Source organism: Ursus maritimus, unplaced genomic scaffold (assembly GCF_017311325.1).
Source record: "Ursus maritimus isolate PB19 unplaced genomic scaffold, ASM1731132v1 scaffold_13, whole genome shotgun sequence".
NCBI classification, from domain to species: Eukaryota; Metazoa; Chordata; class Mammalia; order Carnivora; family Ursidae; genus Ursus; species Ursus maritimus.
The window spans coordinates 67940896-67965949 of NW_024423675.1; the positions used below are offsets into that span (position 1 = coordinate 67940896).

General features: G+C 54.9%; 1 protein-coding gene and 1 long non-coding RNA gene across 4 annotated transcripts in view; one reads left to right on the top strand and one right to left on the bottom strand.

Moving 5' to 3' along the window:
- Positions 1-25054, bottom strand: part of RPS6KA2 (ribosomal protein S6 kinase A2) — a 328772-nt gene that overhangs the window by 195964 nt on the left and 107754 nt on the right. The window lies entirely within an intron of this gene.
- On the top strand, positions 3035-5045 carry LOC121102302. The gene is made up of 3 exons (XR_005834433.1): positions 3035-3230; positions 3370-3466; positions 3647-5045. It is a non-coding gene; the product is annotated as an uncharacterized LOC121102302 (long non-coding RNA).

Here is a 25054-nt window from a genome sequence, read left to right on the forward strand (position 1 = left end):
AATCGGTGACACAGCTGCTAGAAGTCAGGGAGAGGGAACAATACCCAGCTCATCACTGTGCTTCTGGTCTATTTGTAACATATTTAGGAAGGTGTGTCTGGTAACTGTTTCCATTCAAAATTGGGTGTAACCCACCAATCCGGGGCTGCCTCAGATAGAAAGTATTTACGAACAACCATGATCGCTGGATACGGAAATAGGGAATTCCAAGGCAAGTAGAGTCCACTCCTGCCCACAGCCCCCATGGAATGTTGACGATGGAAGGAGAGCCACCCCAGCACGACCATCCTCGATACTGATTAAGACACTCATATTCGGCCACGGGAGCCCAGCTAGTTGTCGGGATAGGAAAGGCTGCCACCAGGCGTTAGGATGCCATTCAGTGATCCGACGAGAATGACTGAGGTCAATTTGTCAGCACCTGCCTTCATCTCTATGCTCCGAGATCAACAGAGACCACAGGCTGAATGGGGGAACCAGGTCACGGGGCCCAGGAAGGGCTGCCCGGCAAGCCCGTGTCAAGGTCAGAGCCAGACCCTGTCCTGGAGCAGCCTGGACCGGAGCTCAGGGCTGAGCTGGGGTCTCCAATCGCACATCCGTGAATTAGCAGCACCAGAGATCCCAGCCAGCTGGGCGGGAATTCACCCATGTTGGATTCACAGACTCAGTAGAGAGCCGAGGGGTCTAAAATCTGGGATCCTGACACATGTAGCCTCGGCCCCCACCTCGGCCCGATTTACAGGTTAGAGCTGCTGACACAGCCTCGTGCGTCCCTGTAGGGTCCTGCCAGCTGACAGGTCAGAGGCTGCGTGTCTGCTCTAAAGTCAAAACAGGGAAAATTACAGAAAAAAAAAACCATTAAAATGTCCTCGTGGAGATGAAACAAACAGAGTGGTATGAAGAAGCACACTCCGCGGGGTCTGGGGGTGAGGACAGGGTGGGAGAGAGACCAAACCCAGGCCCAAGGCTGCGTCGTGGCATAAATCCTGACCCGCGAGGGACAGTTCACCCTGAAACCATCAAAATTCAGGAAAGATAAGAAAATCCCGCGGATGATACTCATGTGTTACTTGAACAGCAGATAATAACTGTAATTAACCAGTTAACCCACAAATACTAATAAGACATTACATCCTATTACCGTCTGAACTCCCCTCTTCCAGCAGGAAGCTATGAAGAGGCAGAAATTTTTCAGATCCTTGTCCTGGTTCTGTGAGGGCAGCAAAGGCAGGGTAACCTCTGCCACCCGCACACGATGCGAGGTGGTTACCTCCAAATCTTTTCCTTGATTTCAGTTCCTAATAATAATAATAATAATCTTGTGTTCCCTCTCTCGCTGGCTGTCTCTGTCTCTGTCAAATAAATAAATAAAATCTTTAAAAAAAAAAAAAAAAAAAAAAAGATCTCTTGTGAATGTGATGGCAGAGCTCATTTTATGGAGAAGACCAGACCCTTTCTCTGTGGCCAGGAGACCATCTCAGAGAGGAGATGGCTCTCAGACCCCAGAGCATCGAAGGGACTGCAGTCCCCCTGCCACCTGCCTGGGAAGGCCTCGGCCTCGGCCTCGGCGTGCGGAGGGCCAGGATGTTCTTGCCTCTTTCCCAGACTCTGCCTCCCAAGGAGGTAGCCTTGTTCTCAGCTGAGAAAGACACGCTTGTCTTGAGCCAAGTGGAGGGCAGAAGAGGGCTCCCACATGCTCCCGTGCTCACAGCTTCAAGAGCATTTCTGAGGGTGCCCGTGTGGGAGCTGCACTGGGCTGCACCCTGGGCAGGCACCCCAAGCCCCCTCCTGGCCTCCCCAACCATCCTCTCCCTCCTGCTTGCTCCCACCTCCCCTTGGTCATTATATGCTCACCGACTCTGAAGCTACTTGCCTACTTGCGCAGTGCTGGGCCGGGGCCGGGGCCTGGGCCACGCGTGTGCGTGCTCCTCCACACACACGCATACACACTCTCCCCACAAGGCCAGAGAGCTGGGCTCTGTGCTGCAGAAACTCTGGTCCCAGGTACAGAGGAAGGTCCTCAGCCCAGAGCTCATACACACCCGAACCCAGGGCAGGGGTTGGAAGGGCCCACGGTGGCAGAGGGCTGTGGGGGACGGGCCGTCACTGACTGGGAGGGCACACAGTAGGACAAGCAGAAGGGAGTTTGCCGTAAGATACTCTGAGGCATTGACCATCTCCCTACCATCTGCTGCTAAAAATAGCCTTTGTCAGGACAACCTGATGTGCTTGCTCTGAAAAGTTACCATCAAATAAATATCAGTAAAGAATGACCACCATTTTCTCCCTGGTGCAGCTGTCCGCGGAGTGGCAGTGGGCGCTGAGGGCAGGTGTGCTCTGGGGCAGAGCTCTGGGTGAGGCTTGGATTCTCTTTCTGACAAAGAAAGCCATGTAAGGTCCCTTCCACCCCTGCCGTCGGAAAACAGGAACCCGCAAGTGTTCCTCACCCGGAAAATTCTTTATACTCATCCATGTCAATAAATAGGTTATTTTTGTTTAAAAAGAGCAACGTAATGTGTTCAGAAAGTTATTTATGGCAAACAGGAAGGCTCTAATGTGAAAGCCTGGTTGACTTTGATTAGGGACAATGGGTCTTTGAACACAGCGGGCGGGCACTCAGCGGAGACACTCCTGGGCGGGGACAGGCCAGCAAGGTAAACATGCACGTCAGTGGCCGGCAATTTCCAGCTGATCCCGGATGGGGATGAATGTCAGGGCCGCCCACCCAGGGGAAGGCACAGGATCCCCAGTGGCCAACGTGTTGAGCCCGAGGGGACAGCAGGACATGCAGTCCAATGGGCGCCCCGAACAATGGGTTGATGTCTTTGGAGGGAGGTCAGGGTGAGGAGAGGATTTAGGAATCAGGAAGCACCGAATAGGATCTAGGAATGCATTCGGAGTTATTTATGGAAATAACAACTCCTGCTTGAAAGAGGCCGGAAGTGAACCAAAATAAGCATCATGGTCAGAACGAAACGTTTTCAAATTCATGATTCTCATTTCTGTGTTAATACAGATACTCGGAAAGTGAACCACGGTGAACAAATAAATGATGGTGAGGTTCTAGAGTTTTCTCCTCTCTCCTTCCAGCCCACGGCCGGGCTCCTGCTCGCGAACCTCCCAAGGTCAGCGTCAGCACCCGCCTCTTCACTGGAAAGGATGCGGGGACAGAGATGGGCCGAGCACCTCGGGCAGGTGCGCTAGCCTTGTCCCTCACTGGTTCCTGACAGGTGAGGACCCAGGGTCCCCACCCGCCCCGCCTTCAATCTCACTTCGACCTCCAGCTGTCCCAGCCTCCTCCCCGCCCCGGTCACTCCCCTGTGCCTCTCCCCTCTGTTCATAACCTGCCTGTAAAAATATTCATGGCAGGCCCTACATGCAAAAGGTCACCAAAGTAGCAGAGCAGAATGGCTGGATACAAGTCCCCAGCACCTGCCGCTCTCAGAGGCACGTGGTCCCCCCACAGGTAAGGAGAACACTCACATCTTCCTTCTTGGTAAGTCAGCAATACGGAGGACTCCCCAACATGACAGACAGAGAGCTCATGACGTTCCTTCTCTTTCTGATCCTAGTTTCTCTCTGTTTTCTAGTTCTCCGTACTACAGGAATTCCCCAACATTTTCCCAATTTTTCTGAATTTTTTTAGCAGCCGTATTGTAAATCTGGAAGAATGCTTTCTTTTTCCTGGATCCTTGCTGCTTCGTCTCAGCCTGTTGGATGCATGGACGCGGTGCCGGATTTTCTCCAACCTTTGCAGGCCTCTAAAGTTCTCATCTGTTCCCTGAGCCACATCTGCCTCTTCTGGGGCCACCACTTGTTTGCATCTCTCTGGAAAGGGGGGACGCTGCCATGGTCCTAACAGAAAGCCGGGTGCACACTGGCTTCACCTCAGTGAGGGACCTGCCATACTCACTCTTCTCCCTGCAGTTTTGGGACGGGCCATCTCTGGGCTCTCCTGTAACTGCGGTGGGCTCATCTCCTGACGGGCAACTCCATCCCCATCATTTCGCTCTGGAACTCTCAGTGGCTCCTCGCTCCCTATCACGTGTTCTAATTCCTCCCTCCATCATGTAAAGACATGCGCAGTAAATCTCGCCTGACCTCGCTTACAACAGTCCCAGACCCTTCCTACGCCACCTATCCGGGGGTCCCTGTGCTAAGCCCACCTGGAGCCAACTTCCCGGACCCCCTCCTGCGGAGACCTTCCGCCTCTCATGGCACTCGGCATTCTGCCATATGAACAAGGCTCGGAATGTCTACACATTTAGACTCTGCCAGATTCCAATCATCCCCTTCGATCTACACCTTTGTACGTAGCCTGCACGTTAAAGAGCCTAATCATTACGATTGGACTGCCCCTCCCATAGTCTGCGCGGCGTGGCTTATCCGCTGCTGTGGCCCCTGGAACTCAGGGAAGCTTCTTTTATCACCAGCACAGAAGACACACACGCTAGAGAGACGGGTCTTCCTTTCAACCTCGTCTTCCTTAACCTGGGGAGAAGCCTTTTGCTGCAAACACCCTCGGTCTACCAAACTCGGGTGGGTTTCCACATGGTCGTTGGCATATTTTGAGAACGGACAGCCTGACACGGACACCTCTTCCAGGTGTGTCAACAGCTCACCCTGGGAGCAGCAGTGTTGAGCTGGAGATGGTCAGTGCCGTTGTCCTCCGGGGGTCCAACAAGAGGTCAAGGGTGTGCGGGCAGGGCTAGTCTCCTCACGTGGTGCAGAGAGATGGAGAACACCAAGGGGGACACAGAGAAGGAGGTGCAGGTCTCACCGTGGAGGAAAGTAATAAGCTTGTTCATACGGGTTTTATCTACCAACCACAAGTAGGTGATGATGGTGCCCAATTTTTACTCTTTGAAAGGAAGGCAGATACATTTGGATTACATGATAATGATCAGAATTTGCCTCAGAATAATCTGGAATTGGGGGGGAGGGCGTGGGTTTATACATAAATAACACAAGACTGGCCTTTACTTAATAATTTTGAAACTATGTATCTGTACAGAGATTTATTAAACTCTTTCGCCTGTATGTGCTCACAATTTTTACAGTGAAATTCATTTTTTAAGAAGCAGTTTAACCTCTCAAGCCGATGAGTGTGGTTGTAGGTTATTTGCAGAGATTATAACTTGTAAAAAGCTTCTGGCGTTTGGAGCATCCCAGAGCAGCACGGGATCACTCACTTCTCGCGCTGCTGTGTCAGCTGCAGCCGCGGCCCCGGCGCACGTAACACTCCTTCCGTCTGTATGTCGGTCCATACTTGCGAGGTATTTGCCCCGCCGACCCAGCACCACGGCACAAAGCTCGTCTGTACCACCTCCCCCGTCCCGCCTGCATCTCTCCGCTTCCCAGCAACGCCATGTGCTCCTCACAAAGGCTATTTTTGTCCAGGGCATGTGCCTGTCCCCCTCCCGCGCTCCAGCCCTGCACTGAGAAGCCGGAGCCTTCCGAGCCCCTTCCTCACGCTGCGCGTGAGTCTGCGGCTTCCCGCAGGAACGCAGCCCCACGTGTTCTCTTCTTTCGCCTGAATGCAATAGAGAGACTTGCCTTTCTGCCTTCAACTCTCCTCTCCTTCATTTCACATAAGAAACTTGGGCTTTCCTAAGTAAGCCCTGAACTCCACGAGGTGGGGATAACGTCGCAACGTCTTTCCCAACAGCTGAGAACATTTGTGAGGGCTTCACAGCCTGCACCAGCCCAGTAGGGAGGATACCGTGCTCTGTGACTCACCCCCGGGGGTGGGAGGTAGGGGCAAGGTGAGCAAAGAACAAGAGACACCGAGCGTCAGAGAGCCCTGCAGCCCTGCGTCAGACTACAGGTGGGAAGCCGCCAATGGGCCTCGAAGACTGGTCTTTTAATCCTGCACCCCTTGCACTGCACGCTGCACCTCCAGCCCGCCGTGTGTGGCAGCGCTCAACGCTCGAGCGCCCGGCACACGGCTGTGACGGCGGCACACTTCTGATGTTGGACAAAGGGCTGCAAATTCCAGGAGCTGCGTGTGTTTGGGTGTCCATTCCCCAAGTGGGTCTCTGGTCGTGATCACTAGTAGATAGAACCATATTTGCTTACCACAAATGTTAACTTTACAGAATTTAGTTCAGCACCAATAGGCAACTGGACAGTGAGTCTGGGGAATAAAACTGCAAACGGAGCGACAATTCAGTGAGAGATGTTTCCTCGTAAGTCACAACACGTTCCCCCTCTAAGACAACGCCAACTGAGAAGCACCGGACAGCATGGAGGACAGAGCCCAGGGAGGACGGAAGGGGGACGGGAGACCGTCCGTGACCAGCGTGCAGCACAGCCAGACCTAAGCTCGGAGGGTGTCCCGGCACCGACTGTGCTCGGGACAGGCTGGCCCAGCTGGGGTGGAGCAGCCCCGGGTCAGGGGTGCCGTCCTTCCCTATTAGCACCTCATCTCCCGTCCTACTCCTCCCTTTCTGCTCGAAGTCAGTCTGCATTCTGCAGCTAACAGCAAAGACAGACGGAGATGGAAGGGAAAACAGCCAGAAAGAAAAAGGGGTAAACATCAGAGCAGGAAAGGAATCTACCCCTTAGTGTATCCACCAGTAACGTGTGGGAAATCACACAGACATAAGCACAACCCCATAGCTTACAACACCGTGGAGGAAGGCTCACCGAAGAACCAGATGCCACGCTCCAGACAAGGAGAAGCAGCGGGCCGCACGCGCTCTTCCCCTTCCCTAGAATGGATGACCCTCACCTTCCAGCAAACTGCGGCTCCGGGGCTGGCAACGCGCAGACCCGTCATCACCCGCACGTGGCCAAGCCGCACTGGCCTCTCTGTCCTGACCCTGGTGCCGTGTCTCCCATCGGCCCCGCACTCAGCATCTCCCTGTTGGCCTGTCCTCAGTGGCCCCCCACCTGCCATCCAGGGCTGGCCACCCCAAGGAAGGCTGAGCCTCTCTCTCCTCCCACACCAGGGGTCTGGGTGCAGCAGGGAAGCCGTGCCCCGGTGGCCCCCAGATTCAGCCGCCCCCTCCTCACGGGACTTCAGGTCCCAGCACTGCACGTCTCCTTGGTTTCTGCCCCACAGTTTGCTCCCAAAATGACAGGGTGGCCTCTGTCCAAGGGACAAAATCCTCTCTTGACTTCCCCACCACCAGCCCCCCAGGATGATGATGTACTGACCCCCCAGCGTCCCCCTGGACAGGAGAGCCCCATCCCTCAGCCCTCCTGCAAGGGGACCCCATACCCAGCTCTCCTGTATCTCTCGACCCCCATCACACCATTCTGCCCTGGATGGTGGGCTTAGGTTTAAATCTTATGATGATAAATAAGAATCTAAGAAAAAAAAATAACGTACACAACATATTGTTTAATTACAAAATTTTGCTCATCCCTAAGTAGCATTCTAAGGTTTTCAGATGCTGCTTTTATGTTTAACCTACGGGCAATTTACCCAAGGAACACATTTCAAAACAAACTTCCACTCCAATAATTATAGGCAATAAAATGTACCAGCTTTCTCCTTTCTAATTCATTAATGAATTGAGGAACATAAAAGCTCAATTAAAAACAAAGGCACATGCATCACTTGGCTCTTTTAGTCCCGTTAATTTAATAAAACACTGGTGTTGAAATGCCACTGAAGGAAAATGGAATATCCTTGCTCTTTTTCTTGCTTGGGGTGTACTCTCAGCTCCCATCAGTGAATGCCGGAGGTCTGCTCACCGTGCTGCGCTCAGAGCCAGGAGCTCTAGGACAGCACAGAGGCTGGGGCGTGAGGACAGAGCAGGGGTGGGAGCGAGAGCCCAGAAGGGCAGGGCCAAAGCTAGGGGCTCCGCGGCGCCCCCAGGGTCTGTCTCAGAGGGCGAAAATAACATGATCTGAAGTGGGCACCAGAGACCCAGACACAAAGGACACAGGGTTGTGCACACCTACAGCATGGCCAATGGCCAGAGACTCTCAGGTGAACCCCACTTTCAGCAAATTGCTGGTGTCTTTCTGTCCTCAATGTTCTCTGACCTCCTTGCTTCACAAAGACACACTCCCCTCTGTACCTGCTGCTTCTGGAAGCCCATTAGTAATGCAAACGCTAAAGTTTATAACCATATTCTTGCAGCCAAGTCACTGTCGGGTTCCAAAGTGACGGACTAAAAGAGGACGTTAAATGAGAGATGGAGGGAAGGTCCTGCAGCGGGAGGACATCTGGCCGAATCGTGTGCCTCTGGCTAAGCCCGTGCAGGTGGCTCTGGTCCACGCTCTGGGAGGGGACCCACACTGTCTCACCCTGGAGTCCCCGGGCTCCAGGGGCGCCACCAGACCCACCATGGCGGGGGCCGGGCTTGAAACCCAAACCCACGCATGTTCAGTGGCCAATGACACCTTGGCGTGTCTCTGTATGAACACAACATTGCATATCACAGATGTCTAAGACCTCAAAGCCTTTAAGTTTATAACTGATGTACAATTATGTTCTCTTAGTTAGGAGAAAACATTGAAAAGGCCAGAAAGGTGACAACTACTCCCAGTCCAGCAACGAGTAAACAAGAGACGTATCTTTGTTTCAAGCGTCAGGTACAATCCACAGACCACGTTCCCTCGGTTCCAGAGAGCTGAGATATTTAAAAATGATCTTGTTAGTCTAAATTATTAGTTTTAAATTTATCTTATTAATTATGTGGTCATATAATGTCAGATTTCATTTGTAAAAAATTAATGATTCACCTAGGAACTGTCGAGGCCTAAAACACTTCCCTCCATTAATCAGCGCTACTGTCAGGGAAATCGATGTCCCCAGATCCCTATATAGACACACCAATACCACCAGAGCCGATCAGACCGAGAACGCACAAGAGGAACGAATTCCAGGCTCTAAACCTTCACCCAAATCCGCAGCTCAGACGGTGGGGCCAAGCCCACCCCACCGCGAGATGCTGAGGGAACCGGCTAGCGCAGAAATGGAAAGCGGCAGGTGGGTAGGTGGGACGGGAGCGTCTCGGGTCGAGGCCTTTGGGGCTGCCTGGCCTCTAAGGCACTGAGCTGCAGACTGGGTGAGACAACCAGCAGCAGAACCCCCCGTCCTCCTCCTGAGCTGCTCCCGCACGCCGAGTCCGGAAACCCAGCACGGTGCAGCAAAGGGGGCAGCGCCCGGATTCCACCCCAGACCCCGTGTCCTGTGAGAGCCCCCAGGTTCAAAGTGAGGCTGTGAGGAGCTCCTGTCATCCAGCTGCAGGGGGGGACGGAGGTGCAGGGAACCTGGCTCGATGCCCCTCAGGCAGGGGTGGGGTCTCACTGGGCACTGCCCCTCTGAACCCCAGCAGGGCCCTCGATGGGTCCTTCATCAGCTCTATCTCCCAACACAAATATTTATCAAACACGTTTTCCTGCAAACAACTCAATGTGTTTCCTAAGAGAAATTCTGGGCCTCACTGTGGAGATACACTTTTTCTCCCTCTTTATAATCTGTAGCAGCAGGATGTCGGGCAAGTCTGGAGAGCCGCGTTTGTGTGTCTAAGAAACAGTGCAATGGAGTGGGGACAAACAAGCCCGTAGGAGGAGGGGCCACATGAACACCCTAGACGGTGGGGGGAGACGTCACTGAGGGGCCAGTGCTCCCCGCCCTGCCCCGGCCACCCTGCTGCTCACAGAGGGTGCTAGGCGCTGAGTCCCCCCCGTGGTGGGTGGTGGTGCGCACTGCTGAGTGGGCTTCGATGCACGGGCCGGAGCGCAGGACTCGGACGGCCAGATTCCGTGACCCGCCGGTCACTTCCATCACTGTCCTTCCTGCCCCTCCTCCCTCGGCTGCTGGACCCAGACCCAACCTCTGACTTCCTTCCTAAGCTCCCTCCAGAGAACGGACAGGGTCATAGGCCATGCGAGTTACAAGCTGCCAGGAGCGAACTTCAGCCAAGACCGGGGAAGAACACGAGCTCAAACCCGTCACCAGCCTTGCAGCTCCTGCTCCGGACCAGCTTTTGTGAAGGCTGCTCCCTGTATATCCTCACTCTGGAGCCTCCCGTTTCTATGGACTTTGTTTCCCACGACAAAGAGGAGCAATCTGGGCCCGAGAAACCAGCCAGCAAGCTAGGGAACTGGAAGAGGCAGCAGCGGGGTTCCAGCCCGGGTCCAGATGCTCTTCCGAGAGTGAGACAGACAAAAACAGCCGTGGCGACACAGGCTGGCTTGTGCGTGCCAGGACATGCAAGCACTTCGGTGCCTCCCCACCTGGCACCTCGGGTCCAGGGGCTGAGCTGCTGCTGGACAGACTCCGGGCCCTCCCAGACCAGACGGAAGTGGGCTGAACTTCATCAGGCCGAGACACCAACCTTCCTGGAAAGCGACTGGGCCACGGTTGCTTCTGCTGGCCCCCGTCTCCAGCAACAACAGAGTTGGGGCTGGTCACTAGAGGTAGGGATGTATGGGCGCCCCACCAAGCAATGTCCCCCCTCCTGCCATGGGACACCTGGTGCAGGTGGCTGTCCTCATCACTGGACACATCCCCGAGCTCCTCCGCGCTTCACATGCAGGTGGGGAGACGCTTCTGAAGGAGCTCTGCGAATGCTAGTGTGCGATGCTAACTTGCGCCAGCACGCGTCACGACAGCCACCGAAGCCTGTCCCCGGCCTCCAGACTCAGTGTCATCCACGGCATTTCACATCCTGGCTCATCCTGTTTATCCTGGGAGACCTGTCACTTCCTCCATGAAGACTGCCTTGACTGTCAGCAGGATCACACTCCTCTGTGTCCCCATGACATCTAGGTCAGGGCTGCCAGCCATGCTGTGCGGGGACCTCACCACGCTGGGTGCTCCCACCTGTGTCCTGGGAGCCTGTGCTCATGCACTTCTGCTGCCCGTCGGCCGCACACTGGTGCCGCACACACGCGTGCACACACGCTGGGATGGCACTCCCAGTCTTTCAGCGGCAGGTGGAAGGAGATAGGAACGATGAAGCATCTGGCCAAGTAGAGGCGTGGGAGTTCAAAGCCAGGGCGAGAGAGGCCCTGGGACACGTTTGTGGCAGCCTGCGCGGCCATACCAGGCAGCAGAAACGAGCCCATGCTCTGCACCCCTTCGTGGCCGCCCGTGGCTGCTCCGGACTGTGGAAACGCAGGCACAGCTGCTCGGCGTCTTCAGCGCCCACCTCCCCATCTGTGGTGACGTGACGACACGACGACAGCAACAGCGGCGGGAAATGGGCATCGCAGCAGGGCCGGCGCTACGCACTGTCCTCACGCCCGACTTTCCGACGAGGAACGCGAAGCCCTGAGGTGTCCCGAGAGCCCCACACCCAAGAGCCTGGCGTGGGAAGCACCGGACCCATGCACGCTCTTACTGCAGGCACAGCCACGAGCACCTCCCGGCTCGGGCACGTGTCTCTCGGCTGCGCGGCTGGTGCAGGATCGCGGAGGCCAGTGGATCTCCTGCCAGGGAGACTAAGAGGCAGGAGGAGGTGGTCCGGAGGAAAGGGGTTTGTTAAAACATGTGTTTCTCTGCTGGTGTCCATCTGCCTTCCCTGTGTTTATCTCTCCGTGAAGACCGTTGACTGGATTATTTGGATTATGCGAGTCCAGTAAACTGTATTTGCTCAGATATGGCTTGCTAGACTTTCCGTAAAGAGCAGACAGAGAGCATTCAAACAAACAGAGCTGCGGAACATTTGAAGACGGGGCATTATCACCCTGGCGCAACAGAACCAGCCCGTGGACCCACTGCCCCGTGGAAGGTCAGGGGTGTTTGCACTGACGCTGAGCACAGCCGTGGGAAACCGGTGCTCAGCGGCATCCATCTCGGAGAGCATGAGATGCAGACAAAGATCTAAGCCCCCAAGGCAGGAATGAGAGCTGGAGACACACTCAGTGACGCCAAGGCCTCCCACCTGCCACTGGAGGGGTGCTCTGTTTACGGGGCTTGCACATGAGTCCCGCCAGCCCATCTGGCAGAACGGGATGGGAGGGCGATGGCGAGAGTCCTCAAAAGTCAGGAGAAAGGACACGGGAGGCTCTGGTTGGGGTACAGCTGATTGGGTCTCTGCGGGGCAGAAATCCCCTGGCAGGGATTTCTGGGTTTCCTGTGACACGGTTGGTGTCATCGCTCTCCTCTGCCTGCTCTTCCTAGTCTTTGGGCATGTCAACCCTGGTCACTAAAGCTCATGTGCCAGCGAGTCTTTGTGGAGGTTGGAAAGGTGTCGAGCTGTGCAGCGGGGGACGCCCACCGTGGACACGGGGACGCCCACCGTGGACACAGGGACACCGGGGCCAGAGGTGGGGGCGGCTGAGGGCCATAGCTGGAAGTTGTCTCCGACCCCCTGCCCAGGCCAGCCCCAACATGGCCGCCCGCCTAGCCAGGGGATAACCTGCGACAGGAGAACCACACCTGCAAAGGGTTCACTCCTAAGGGAACTGGTGATGAGGAACCAACATGAAATCGTTTCTCCTAGGTCCACGTACGGCCACTCAGCAAAGAGCAGAACCGTGAAGCCACATGTCACCACCGGGCTTGAGGAACAAAAGGAGGCTGACCCAAAAGCACGTGGTGTCGCCTCTGTGCCTGAAACGAAGCATGGGCGGACGGAGGGGGGCGGGCGTACCGACGGAGGGGGGCGGGCTGGCAGAGGAAACAGTGTGGCTGGGCTGGCGATTCCCTCCCGGGTCCAGGACGGCCCGGCTTACCTGCACAGCACCAAGGCTGTCGGACAGGCAGTAGAAGCGTGTGCACACCTAAACACGTGACCTTCTCAGCCGCACTCTCCTCCTTCCTAAGAACAATGGGGAGTGAGCGGATTATTACGTGGTGCACTTGAAACAGCACCCGGCACATGGCACACAGTCATCTTTTAAACGGGGAATCAGAAGCTTGGATCTCTAAGGAACCATGGATCTTACTGCAACTCCCCCACCTTCCAGATTTAAAACCGAAGGTGCAAGGAGCTAAGCTGACTCTGCCAGCATCACCGGCTTGGCTAATTAGGGAGGCACCTGGGGTGAGAACACGTGTGTCACGGCTGCTGTGGGAGAGAGAATCAGAACTGGAAGGTGGAGACGGACCAGCGCAGGTATCGGGGGTCCTCAGAACTGGAGACACGAGCCAGCCCCTGTACACACTTGCACACCCCTGCATGCACACACACATCTACATGCACCAACACACACGCACACATGCACACCTGTGTACATACCTGCATACCCACACACATCTAGGTGGGCACACCTGCACACGCCTGCCTGCACACGCACACCTGCATGCACACCTACTCCTGCATGCACACCTACTCACATCTGTGTGTACACTGCACAGCTACACATACTTGCATGCAAACACACATACAGACCACCTACACTGCCGCACACCGCCCACATCTGTGTGCGCACATTCACACCTGTATACACACGCACACCTGCGTGCTCACTTGTAGCCCTCAGCCCCCAAGGAGTCACGCGCAGGAAGAGAACCCAGATGTCAGCCTGAGTAAGCAGGTCAGGGCTCATGATGCAGAGGGAACACCTCGAAGGCAGAGGCTGAAGACAAATGGAGATGCCCAAACCCATGGGAATTATCGAGTAAGTGTGACTGACAGAGAGGCTGAGGCACACAGATCACGCATCACACCTCCCCAGCACAGGATGGGCCACAGGGAGCTGGGGGCCCTGCACAGCACACTTTCCCTCCAACTCCAAACCCCCACATCGATGCTGCCCGACCTCTCCGTCCTCCTCGTAGGCACCGTCTGCCCTGCTCAGAGCAGCTCACTCCTCTGAGAAGCTGGGCGTGCATTCTGACAGTGCCTGGTGTCCAAACACGGCCCAGAGGAGCCGTTCCCCATCTGTGACAATACAATGCACTCATTGCTCACATGGTCATCTCGCAGGGGAGTCGCCCCCCAACATCCATCAGGCCCAGCTCCTTTTCAGGGGAAGGGGTTCCTCTGCCTACAGGCCACGGACAGCATCTGCTCCTACAAGGCACAGCTGCCCAAACGGGCCTCGCTCGGCTGGCCAGCTTTCCACCCCAATGCTTTCTTTCAAATGACCCACATTTCCCGGGAAAGGAGCTCCAGGCTTTCCTCTCCGCACGCATCAGTGGGATGCAAGTTACTACGGCCGAGTAAAAATGCATCTCACTTTCTTTAGTGAGACAACTGGGGCCCTTCAGCCCCAAGCTGACCCCACAGCCAGCTTCCCCTCCACTGGCTCCCAGATCAGCGCTGTGGAAGGCGGGCCACTCCTCTAGCAACGTCTCCCCTACAAAAGACGTTCATTTTCCCAACCCCGTGCCCCACGCTTCTATGTGAATTTACAATGTTTCTTTGTTTCCATGGAAGGACGGGTTCTCTTTCCTCCAACGGAATTCACATCTGAATTCACGTGAAGGTGCCTGGGACCGACAGCAGAGCCTGCGATGTGCTCTTGCGGTGTTTTCGGGGAAATCTCCGATGACAGACCTCTGCGTGGACCGGCCAGGGGTGTGTGTCCCTTCCGTCTGACAGGGGAAGAGGAAACACACGTGCGGGGTATAGAAACAATAAGCATCTGCTTGAATGCACTGAGAAACAGGGACCTGGGGGGGAGGTGAAGGTGAAGGGGAGGCCTGGCCATTCCCACCACTCAGAGTTCCCAGCGCATGTCCGGGTCAGGTCCTTCCAGGTGCGCCCTCACACCTGCAGGCCCTGCTGGCCCGGCAAAGGTGACACAGCTGGGCGAGTCCGGGGTGGGGATGGGGACCCCACAGGACAGGTGGGGGTAACTGAGGACAACCGTAGAAGCTAACTGCTAGAATGCTGTGCATTTAAATGCTTGCCACGCTTCAGAGAGACTCTGAACAAGCCCGTCCACCTGTAGCTATGAGGTTAGCTTGGCCGCAGCACCTTCTCCACGAGGAGCTGAGCCCAGCGTCCCTGTGCTTTGCTGGGACAGGGGGCGTCCCTCTGCTGTCACCCTGCAGAGGGAGGTGTTGTAACAGGGACCTACAAGATGCCGAGGGCCACTCCAAGGCCGCTGGCCTTGCTGGTGGAGCCCCAGAGTCCTGGCTGTGTCCCTCCCCGTGGAGGGGCTCTGAGCACCGGGAGGGGCCCGTCCAGGGAGGGTCGCAGAGAGGACAGGAAGCTGTGTGTCTCTGCGGCACAAACACGCCAGGCCCTGTAGTGGGTCACATCTGTCGTCGGCATCCACTGTGGACCCCCAGAGGCCCTCCCCCATGGCGGTTACGTAAATCCACTCCTGTGGGGAAGTGTGTCCCTATATCCAGGGTGAACTCACAAGAGCAGCAAATCAACCCTTTCCATCCCGCAGAATCAGGGCAAACCTGCCCATTTCCCGACACAGAGCATCCCAGCAGCAGAAACACGTGCGTCAACTCATAAAGCCACACAGGATTCCCACCAGACATGTCAGGAGATCAGACGCTGGGGCACCCTTGCTGCCAGAATTATGTGCTGGTGAACACAAACAGCGTTACACAGTCCTCGGGGTCCTTAACAGAGAGAGCACCTGCTCCGTGACCCCCATGCGTCCATCTCCAGGCCAGTGTTCCCCACGCGGCGCCACACGGTCATCCTGTCCGTGCCTGAGGCATACGTGCCCTGGAGAGGGCTGCCCGTGGCTCTACAGCTGGCCTGCGTGCTCACCCCCCCAGCCTCACCGCCATCTGGGTAACTGGGCACCACACCTCGTCCTGGAGGCTTCGGGCTCCTCAGCTGCAAAGTGGACACAGATATGCTGCCTCCGAACATTGCACCTGCCCCCCGCCTGAGCGCCTCCCCTCCAGGTTCCTGAGGGTGCCCACTGCCAGTCTGCATTCTCTCAGGGGCTGGTGGGGTCTGACCCCCTCCAAGATGCTTCCTTCACCACTGCACCCACATCACTCCACGTTTTGTCGGCTCCCCGTTAGACCCACACTGTGCACGGCATACCAGGCCCTGACATTCTCTAAGAACTCCTATCTAAATCGTTTCTCTTCAAAGGGATTGGAGGCCCCAAGGGTTTGAGGCAAAGGCACATTCCAAATAACAGGGCTAAGTATGTTTCAGGCATTTATTTACCCAGGCATTGACTTATTTACCCAAAGATTAGGAGAGAATATGAAGAGTCCTAGAAGACTCAAGGAAGCTAGCCAGGGCACCGGCCCCCTGCAGCTGCTCAGGACGCTCGATGAACAGCCGCAGACCAATTAGAAGTCATTCTCCTAAGCGGGACCAGCAACAGGACAGGGAATCCTGCACTGGGGGAGTGAACTACAAGTTAGCAAAGACAGAATTATGTCAAAAGCCATTCCCGAGGAGGGACCAGCGAGCTGGGTGTAAGGGTCCCTGTGACTTCAGTCCCGCAGGGCAAGCCTGGATCAAGGACCTCACCTCCCAGCTGACCGTCCCCTGCCAGCACTTGCCTCTCCTCTCTCCGGAGGAGAAAGCGGGATGAAGCAAGCAGAGAAAGACAAAAGATGAGGACAGAGGTGTGAGAAAAGGTAAAAGGAGTGAACACAGTTCGGCCTCCTGCCTTGTGGCGCAAGCTCCAGACCAGCGAAAATCTCCCCTTGCTGCAAAGACAGCAGGGCAGCCAGAGATCGGAGCTCGTGCAGGGGTACGAGAGTACCCGAGTGTCGGCCAACTCAAGGGTGAGTTTGAATAACCTCCAACAGAGAACAGACGCCACACAGAACAGGACTCTCTTGCAGGACAAAATTTAAAGAGAAACAGAAATAACGGAGAACAAGTTTGCACCTAAACAAAGGAAAATATGAGAAAAGCGAATGCTTTAAACAACCACTCTCTGTCTCATATTAAATATTAAGAAACAGGGTGGGGGGAGGTTACAAATGTCACGTATGACTTTGAGAAGATAACTACGTAACGGACTGGCCAGTTTGGCTCCCGACAGGACTGCAGACCATCTTGGAAAGAGAACACCGCCCACTGCAAAGCACTCTGTGAAAACAGAAACCGAGGTACTTACTAACAGTGCCCCATAGAACTTAGAGAAGGCTTGCCGGAAACGAGAAAGCATATTGCCTGAGTTAGAAATGATGGTTTATGGCCAGGGAGCCACCTCCTCTTCGAGCATGGAGACTGCTACCCTCCACGTGTCAGCGAGCAAACCACTAAGTGTGGTTTGTAAACATTCAGGCTGATTCTCACCGGGCAGCATCCGAGACGCCAGTTCCTTGCAGCGAGGGCAAACCAGAACCACTTTTAGTGGCTGACCTAATCCGACACCTCGGGGTCATTTACTTAATATAGGGACTGCTGTTTCCATTGGGTGGCAAGCTAGCAAGGTTGGCCACCTGTTCGGCTGAGCGTCTGCCTGTCTTGAGCGAAGCCCAGATCAGACGAGCCGCTAACGTGAAGCCGACGGCGGTGGGGGCAGGATGCCCACGGTCGGCGAGGAGGCAGTTGGATCCCATCTCGGGTCGCCGCTGCCAAACCCACGTGACGCTCCGGCCACATGCCTGGGAGCCAGCAAGGCAGATCGCTGAGAACGTGATTCCCATGGTTCTTAGCATTGTTGCCGTGCATTCTTTTCCGGAGACTCTATTTTTGTCATTTTCAAACTCTGGTCTCCTTGTGCCATTGGTAGGGCCTCTGCTGAAGAAACCTAAAACCGGGAGAATGTAAGCCATGTACCAGCACCACATGGCTTAACTGCAAAGCCACAAAGATTCACTGTTCCCGCATCCGGCTGCTGTCCTTGGTCTCCTAAATCAGCACCTCTCTCCAAATCTGTGGCCACAGACATCTGGCATAGACTCAGACTGTCCATAACATGGCCCCAGCAGTCTTGGAATGATGGAGTTTTCTAAAAAGAAACATCTATACCATGAATATCCAGCCCACAGCTCCTTGAAGGGATGTGGTTGGCTAGTGGAACGTGACGTTCCGCCCGCCCAGTTAACAGAGCGTGCCCACCAGTTTGAAACTCCAACCACCCCCACCAGGCTCCTTTTCTGTGCTTTCCCAAATAGCAGCTAACTTGCTGTTTAGCAATTTGGGAGAGAAAGCCAACAAAAATAAGAGAAATACTAAAAAATAAGTTCCGCTGGTACGTGCTCTTGCTTAGACACCTCTCGGCCAAAAGCGAGTCAGCTGGTCTGCCGAAGGGGTGAGGACCCCAGCCTTCATCTCCCTTAGTTACTAGCATCACTCTGTGCCCCCGCAGGGATTCCTCTCTTATTTGATTACGATTCTCACCATTCTGTTGGATGACAAAATTAATAAACATCTCCATCCCGCGTCACTGCACGTCGCTCTTCACTGGGAATCTGTGTGCCATTTTTAACAAGAAGATAGAGAATATCTTTATGTCCGAGAATCTTCACAAAGGGGCTCCTTTGTGCTCCTCGCCCCACACGGCTTCTCTGCCACGTGGACACCTGGACAGTGGAGAAGGGGTTTCCTCGGGCAAGTCAGACCTCCACAGAGGCCCCCTGCTCAGCCTCACATTCAGGCGACCTCTGGGGTCAGGAGAGCAGGCTTTGCTTCTCGGGGAATTTGCTGAAAATCTCTGAGTTTGGAACCGTCTGTCCGCTCACGGCCTTTCAGTGCAATGAAGACTGACCATCACAGCAACCGCGGATTTGCTGACCGGGCCAGATGTGGAGAGATTTCCAGTGATGTGCCCGCCGAAGATGGGGTTCCCTGATCAAATGTTGATGTCTAAACCTGCCAAGAGCCAAGTGTGGCCTCGCAGGGCTTCAGCTCCCATCCCCCAAGGGCGTGCCCAGCTGGGGTGATGGTGCGGGTCACTGGAGTCATGATTCCACGATCCTGGAGGGTGGGGTGTGCCTCGGCCCCGCTGTGGGGACCCCTTACCTCCAGGCGACGTTAGCCGCCATCCACACTCTGCTCAATCTACACTGTGTCTCTGGCTGAACGGGATCCCTGAGCTCCAGAAAGCTGCACCAGCCACCTGCTGAAGGGGCCCCGGGTGTCCAGTGGGCCGCGCGATCCCCGGGCCCCACGGGGGTCCTCCTCCCCTCCTCACTGCCTGTGCCCCCAATGGCCGCAGCTATAGCACGTCCTCTGCCCATTACTCAGGCCAAAGCAAAGGGAGACTGTCTGGGGTCTTTCCCTTTCATTCACACGTTGACTCAGTCTCTCTGTCATGTCCCTGGGTCCATCATTCTCTGCACCTGTGTGTCCCCCGATTTCCTCAGCAGTATGCCCCAGACCCGCCCTTTCCTGTCCCTATCTCTGTTCTCCACAGTGTGACCAGAGAGACTCTCACACCACAGGCTTCCTTCAGGACTCTGTCATCTTCTGGAAAAACTCAGCCCCCCATAAAATCACTCCCGAGCTGCTTGCCCTGTTGTGGCTTCAGTGCACTCCTCCTCGCTCGCCCCCATCCTCTCCTCCACCCCTGCACAGAGATTCTCCAGCATGGAACGCTGCGCCTCTACCCCAGCGTCCTTGGTCTGGCCAACTTCCTCCCCGTGTCCAGCTGCAGATAAAAGTCCAGGGGTCGAGGCCCCAGTCCTCTCTGCCTCCGGGGCACCCTGGGTTACCCTGCACGGCCATAGCTGTCTTGGTCTGTGTTGCCCACTGGTCTTTAGGCCCCGGGGGCCCTGGGGGCCAAGGGAGCGCCTTCCCCGCTCTGCGCACAATAGCACCCCCTGCCTGGTTAGGAGGGGCCCCTGCCCTGGACCCCGTGCTTTAGAGAGCCTGGCATCGCACAATCATGTAACCAGCCATGAAAGAACGTGCTACACAGCACAGCCCACAGTCCCGAAGGGTCGCCGTCCTGATCAGCTCTGCCCCGGATCCCAGACACACTGTTCCAAACTCCTACCCCACATCTTCAGACCCAAGAAGGCGAACGCAGCGGAGGTGAGTGTGGGGGGCCTCGGACACAGACGCCACTCCAGGCAGAGCAGGCTGGGAGACGCAGAAGCACCAGGTGAGAGAAAGGTACGTGACCACACCCGCCTCCCAGCGCGCAGACACCAGACTCCTGCGTATCACTGTCCCCGTCCCAACGTGCCAAGTGCGCATTTTCTTGCTTCTCTTCATGCTCCAATTCATGCTTTGAGAAGGACGCAGAGACCGCGACGGGATTTGCATAAACTGTGTGCTGCAGGAGTCCCCTTCGTAGCACGGAACAATTCACGTTACTCCTAGATTCACACAAACGCGTATATGTCTTGTGCTCCACACACAAATTCAAGAATGACGAGAACTGCTTAATACTGCAATATTTTTAAAAGATTTTATTTATTTGTTTATTTATTTTGGAGGGAAAAAGAGAGCATGAGTGAGGGGAGGAGCGGACAGAGAGGACAAGCAGACTCCATGCTGAGAGCAGAGCCTGATGCAGGGCTCGATCCCACAACGCTGAGATCATGACCTGAGCCAAAACCAAGAGTTGGGCGCTCAACCGACAGAGCCACCCAGGCGCCCCCACCCTGCAATATTTCTGAAATGAATGAATGACTCCCTTTCTCTAGCAAGACAGAAGATACACTGAGTTAATTCATACTAACGTGCCGCGTCGCTCAGAAAATGATAGCTTTGAGGTACGCTTCCCACCAACACCCAGAGCGCTTGGCTGCCGGGACGGAACGCTCTGGATGCACTTGCCCCTCCTCCCAGTGGTGCTAGCGGCCGATGCGGTCAGCATGTGGTGCGTAACTCTCCTCATGTCTCCAGGTGTCCGAGAAATGTGCACGAGTCACTTGGGCTGTGAAAGAAACTCGGGAAAAGCAGCGGCGAGTGGCAGGGACGCCAGCGTCACGGAGCTCACATTCTGGTGCGCAAGCACCACCAGACAAACAACCCCAAGTTAAACACACGAACACCGCTGTCTGGGGGCAGAGCCGCGGTTTCCTGGAGCGCGGAGGGCAGCAAGGCCGGGCCCCAGGCTGCAGCGAGTGTCATCAAAGCTGAAACCCAAGGGGCGAGTTAGGGATTAGAGGCAAAGACAAGTGAACAGAACCACCTGCACAAAGACAGACTACCAGACACAACACAGCACAACAGACTCCGTGCCAGAGGTCACGGAGGGCCGTGCGGCTGGAACCGGGAGGGCAGTGGGACCACACAAGGGCTTTAGCTACAAGTGTTTCTCCGTGCAGTAACTGTCCAGGGAAGGACAGGAAGAGGCGCTGGCCATTCTCCAGGAGCCGGACGGGTGGACCTGGACCAGGGCCGCGTGACCAGCAGGGTTGTCCGAGATCCCACGGGTGGGATTACCACCTGGATGGGTGAGTGACGGCGGGATGAACAAAACCGTGAGGTCAGAGCTGATCGTCAGACACCTGCTCGGGTGGCTGGAGACACACCGTTTCTGTGCAGATGACAGCTCCCTTTCTACGCCCACTCCAGACTCACCTTCCGAGCCTCGGACGAACACGTCCGCTCTCTGCTGGGAACGTTAATGCCACTCTTTCACAGAAACTTGACTAACACATCCACAACTGAACATGTCATTTTTTCCTTGAACCACCCATTAAAACAAACAGCTCCTCCTCCATTTTTCCGCATTATAGCAAATGTTTCTACCATTTGCTAATCATCTGTGAAGGTTAATTTCCCATGTCAACTTGACTGGGCCACAGGGTGCCAAAATATTTGGTCAAATATTATTCTGGGAGTGTCTATAAGGATGTTTTTGCATGGGATTAACATTTGAACAAGCAGAGAGTAAAGCAGACAATCCCCTCCCTACCCCATGTGGGTGGGCCTTGTTCAATCAGTTGAAGTCCTGAATAGAACAAAAGGGCTGATCCTCCCTTCAGTAAGAGGTAACCCCACCTACCTGCTGGCTTTCAAACTTTCAAGCATCAGTTTTTTCCTGCCTTTGGACTTGAATTAAAGCATCACCCTTCCAGAATCTCGAGCCTGCTGGTTTTCAGACTAAAACTTACACCACCGGCTCTCCCGGGTCTCCAGCTGTAGCTATCAGGACTTGTCAGTCTCCACCATCGTGTGAGCCAATTCCTCACAATGCCTCTCTCTCTCTCTCGCTCTCACTCTCTCTCTCTCTGTCCGTATGTATCCTACTGGTTCTGTGTCTCTGGAGAAGCCTGACCAATACATCAGCCAAAGAGGGGATGATGTTGCCTAGGAAGAAGGCAAAGGAAAAAACCAAGCACACCAAACAACGCTAGAGAACTAAGATAAGCTACAGCGCACCACGTGGTGTAAATAAACTCTACAGCCCATGAAGACATGGGGATGGGCTGGAACCACTTCCAAGTCAGGTAGGCTGGGATTCAGGCACGGCTGCACCTGCGTGCCCGGCCAGCTAACGAGAGAGCTGCGCCCCAGGTTCCCGGCCCGTGAGTGTGGCCAAGTGGCTGAGCTCAGATTGCTGGTACCCGCCGGGGACTGACATGACTCCACAATCTCATTGACAATGGAGTCAACGTCTTAGACTTCCCTGTCTTCTGAAGGGTGAAGGATCCTGTTTTACCTCCAGGGACAGGGGCCACACCCTCCAAGATAGTGGAGGGAGAAGAGGGAAGAAACCAGGTCCCTGAATGACCTCATGGAGCCAAGCTTCCATACCCACCTGGAACATCACCTCGGGATGACCCTCTGTGACAGATTCAATGCGCCCTGATGTTGGTCACAATGTGTTCGTCTCTCTGCTGCCCCAGTTTGGCTTGCATCCAAGCAGAAATGGGCATCGAAACACCTCCATGGATTCAGCAGCACAGGCTGCGCCACGGGTCCCTCCGACGCAGCTGGAGGGGACGTCCGTGTGCGTCCGTGTGTGTGTCATGTACATCTGTGTGCATCCGTGTGTGTCCATGTGCGTCTGTGTGTCGTGTGCATCTGTGTGTATCTGTGTGTGTCCATGTGTGTCCGTGTGTCGTGTGTGTCTGTGTGCATCCATGTGTGTCTGTGTGTCGTGTGCATCCATGTGCGTCTGTGTGTCATGTGCATCCGTGTGCATCCGTGTGCATTCATGTGCATCTGTGTGTCCATGTGTGTCTGTATAAATCCATGTGTGTCCATGTGTCGTGTGCGTCTGTGTGCATCCGTGTGTGTCCATGCGTGTCCATGTGTCGTGTGTGTCTGTGGGCATCCGTGGGCATCTGTGTGTCGTGTGCATCCGTGTGCATCCATGTGCATCCGTGTATGTCTGTGTGCGTCCGTGTCTGTGTGTCCGTGTGCATCCATGTGTGTGCATCCGTGTGTGCCTGTGCATCCATGTGCGTCTGTGTGTGTCCACGTGTGTCCGTGTGCATCCGTGTGCATGCTCACTGCTACAGTCACACGCCAAGGGGTGTCGACACACGGCAGGCACCAGGGAGTCGCGTGAACCAACAGTGGACAGGAATGCCCGACCGGAGATGAAAGGAGGGTCTGGTTCCAATGATTTACTGAGGGGGAGAAGAGCCTTATTCCAAGCGGCGAAGCGGATTGCCTGAGATTTAAAGAAGCAAGAGGTTTTAAAAGCCCTTTTACCTAAGTTGGGGCTTCTTTCTCATGATGCTGTTATTAGAGATTTTTGGTTACTTGCCTGGTGTGTTTGCTGTCTACCTTTCACACCTGTCCTTTTCAAAACCGTTCCTGGGAAGATACGTGTGGCATCACACTGGATTTTTAAAAAATAATTTCTCCATTTCCTTCTCAGGAGGACCACGAAGGGCACCACCTACACTGTGCCCTGAGAACACCTCTAGTCTCTGGGGGGTCATTCCCCTCGGGCTTCGTCATTGTCCCCACTTCCTAAGACCTGCCTCCCCGAAAGCCTGGGTCATGTCCATGCGCCTGGCTCTTCGTCCTGGACAGGAAGGCCTCCTCCAGCTCTCCTTAGGACCCTCCCTGCAGCAAGCCTCTCCCACTTCCTTCCTCATGGGCTTCCGTCCAAGACTCACGATTGTCCTGCGGCCACAGGCCTTTGCTGGGCGGGGGGTGCACACCACGTCTCGTGGCCTGACTTTCCAACACACGTCTCTCTGATGGCATGAAACTCCCGTCATCTCCCAGCCAGGCCTCATCTCACGAAGAGAAACAGGTAAAGTCATGTTATCACTGGTCACAGCGTGAAGTGTAGCGCTCATGGAATGTGTATTACAGATGGATGCCAACGGTTAATATATTGACTAAAACACCCTTTCCCAATTAGGTCGATCATGGGAATGACCGGACACATTTCAAATGTGACCTCTCTTTTGTGATAGGAGAGGTGAGTTTCTCCATGGGAGGGGCGACAGCCATTTGGACTGAGAACACATCTTACACACAGGGTTCGACTCACATGCAGGGTTTGACTCACATGCGCTGAGACCAGTTTGTAAATCCAAAGAATACACATGGTAACTTCCTTCCAAGACCCAGAACATGGTTTTAGCAAGTTGTCACACCTCAGGGAGACACAGCCGTGAAGAGGCGCTCGTGGACAACCACGGCCAGAGCAGGCCCGCAGCGTGCTGCACGGGACAGGACGACTCTGGGGGAGCACCTTGCTTCCTTTGTACCTGTGTCAGTAAAAATGCATCTTCTTTCCCCCTCCCATCTTCCTCTTGGAGGCTCAACGTTTCTCTCTCTCTTTCTTTCTTTTCTTTCAAGATTTTGTTTATTTGTTAGAGAGGGAGAGAGAGAACAGGAGCAGGGAGGGGCAGAGGGAGAAGCAGGCTCCCCTCTGAGCAGGGAACCCAAGGCAGGACTCGATCCCAGGACCCTGAGATCATGACCTGAGCCGAAGGCAGATGCTTCGCCGACTGAGCCACCCAGGCGCCCCGGAGGCTCAACACGTCTTCATGGAAGAAATATGAAGAGGAGAAACAGTGACGCATGGCACGTGACATCAGAGGATGAGGGCTTGGTGTGGCAGTGCGCAGAGCTGCCGCTACTGTGATTACAGTCACAGAGGCTGGCCACTTCCAATTTCTTTTCTGCAAGTCCATTAACCTAATGTGTACCTTTCTGCTTTAAGGTGTTAATTTTTCCTACGCAAGAAAAAAGCCAAAGGAGAATGGAAGACATCACGAGAGCATAAAATCTAACTAACAGACGGATGCGATTGTTTGGCACATTTTCCTCAGGTAACATTTGTTTTGTGAGACCACTTCCTAGCTGCTGTCTTCAGAAGAACTTAAATTGATTCTGGGTATTATTTTCATGTCTTGGAAGAAACTGGCTCA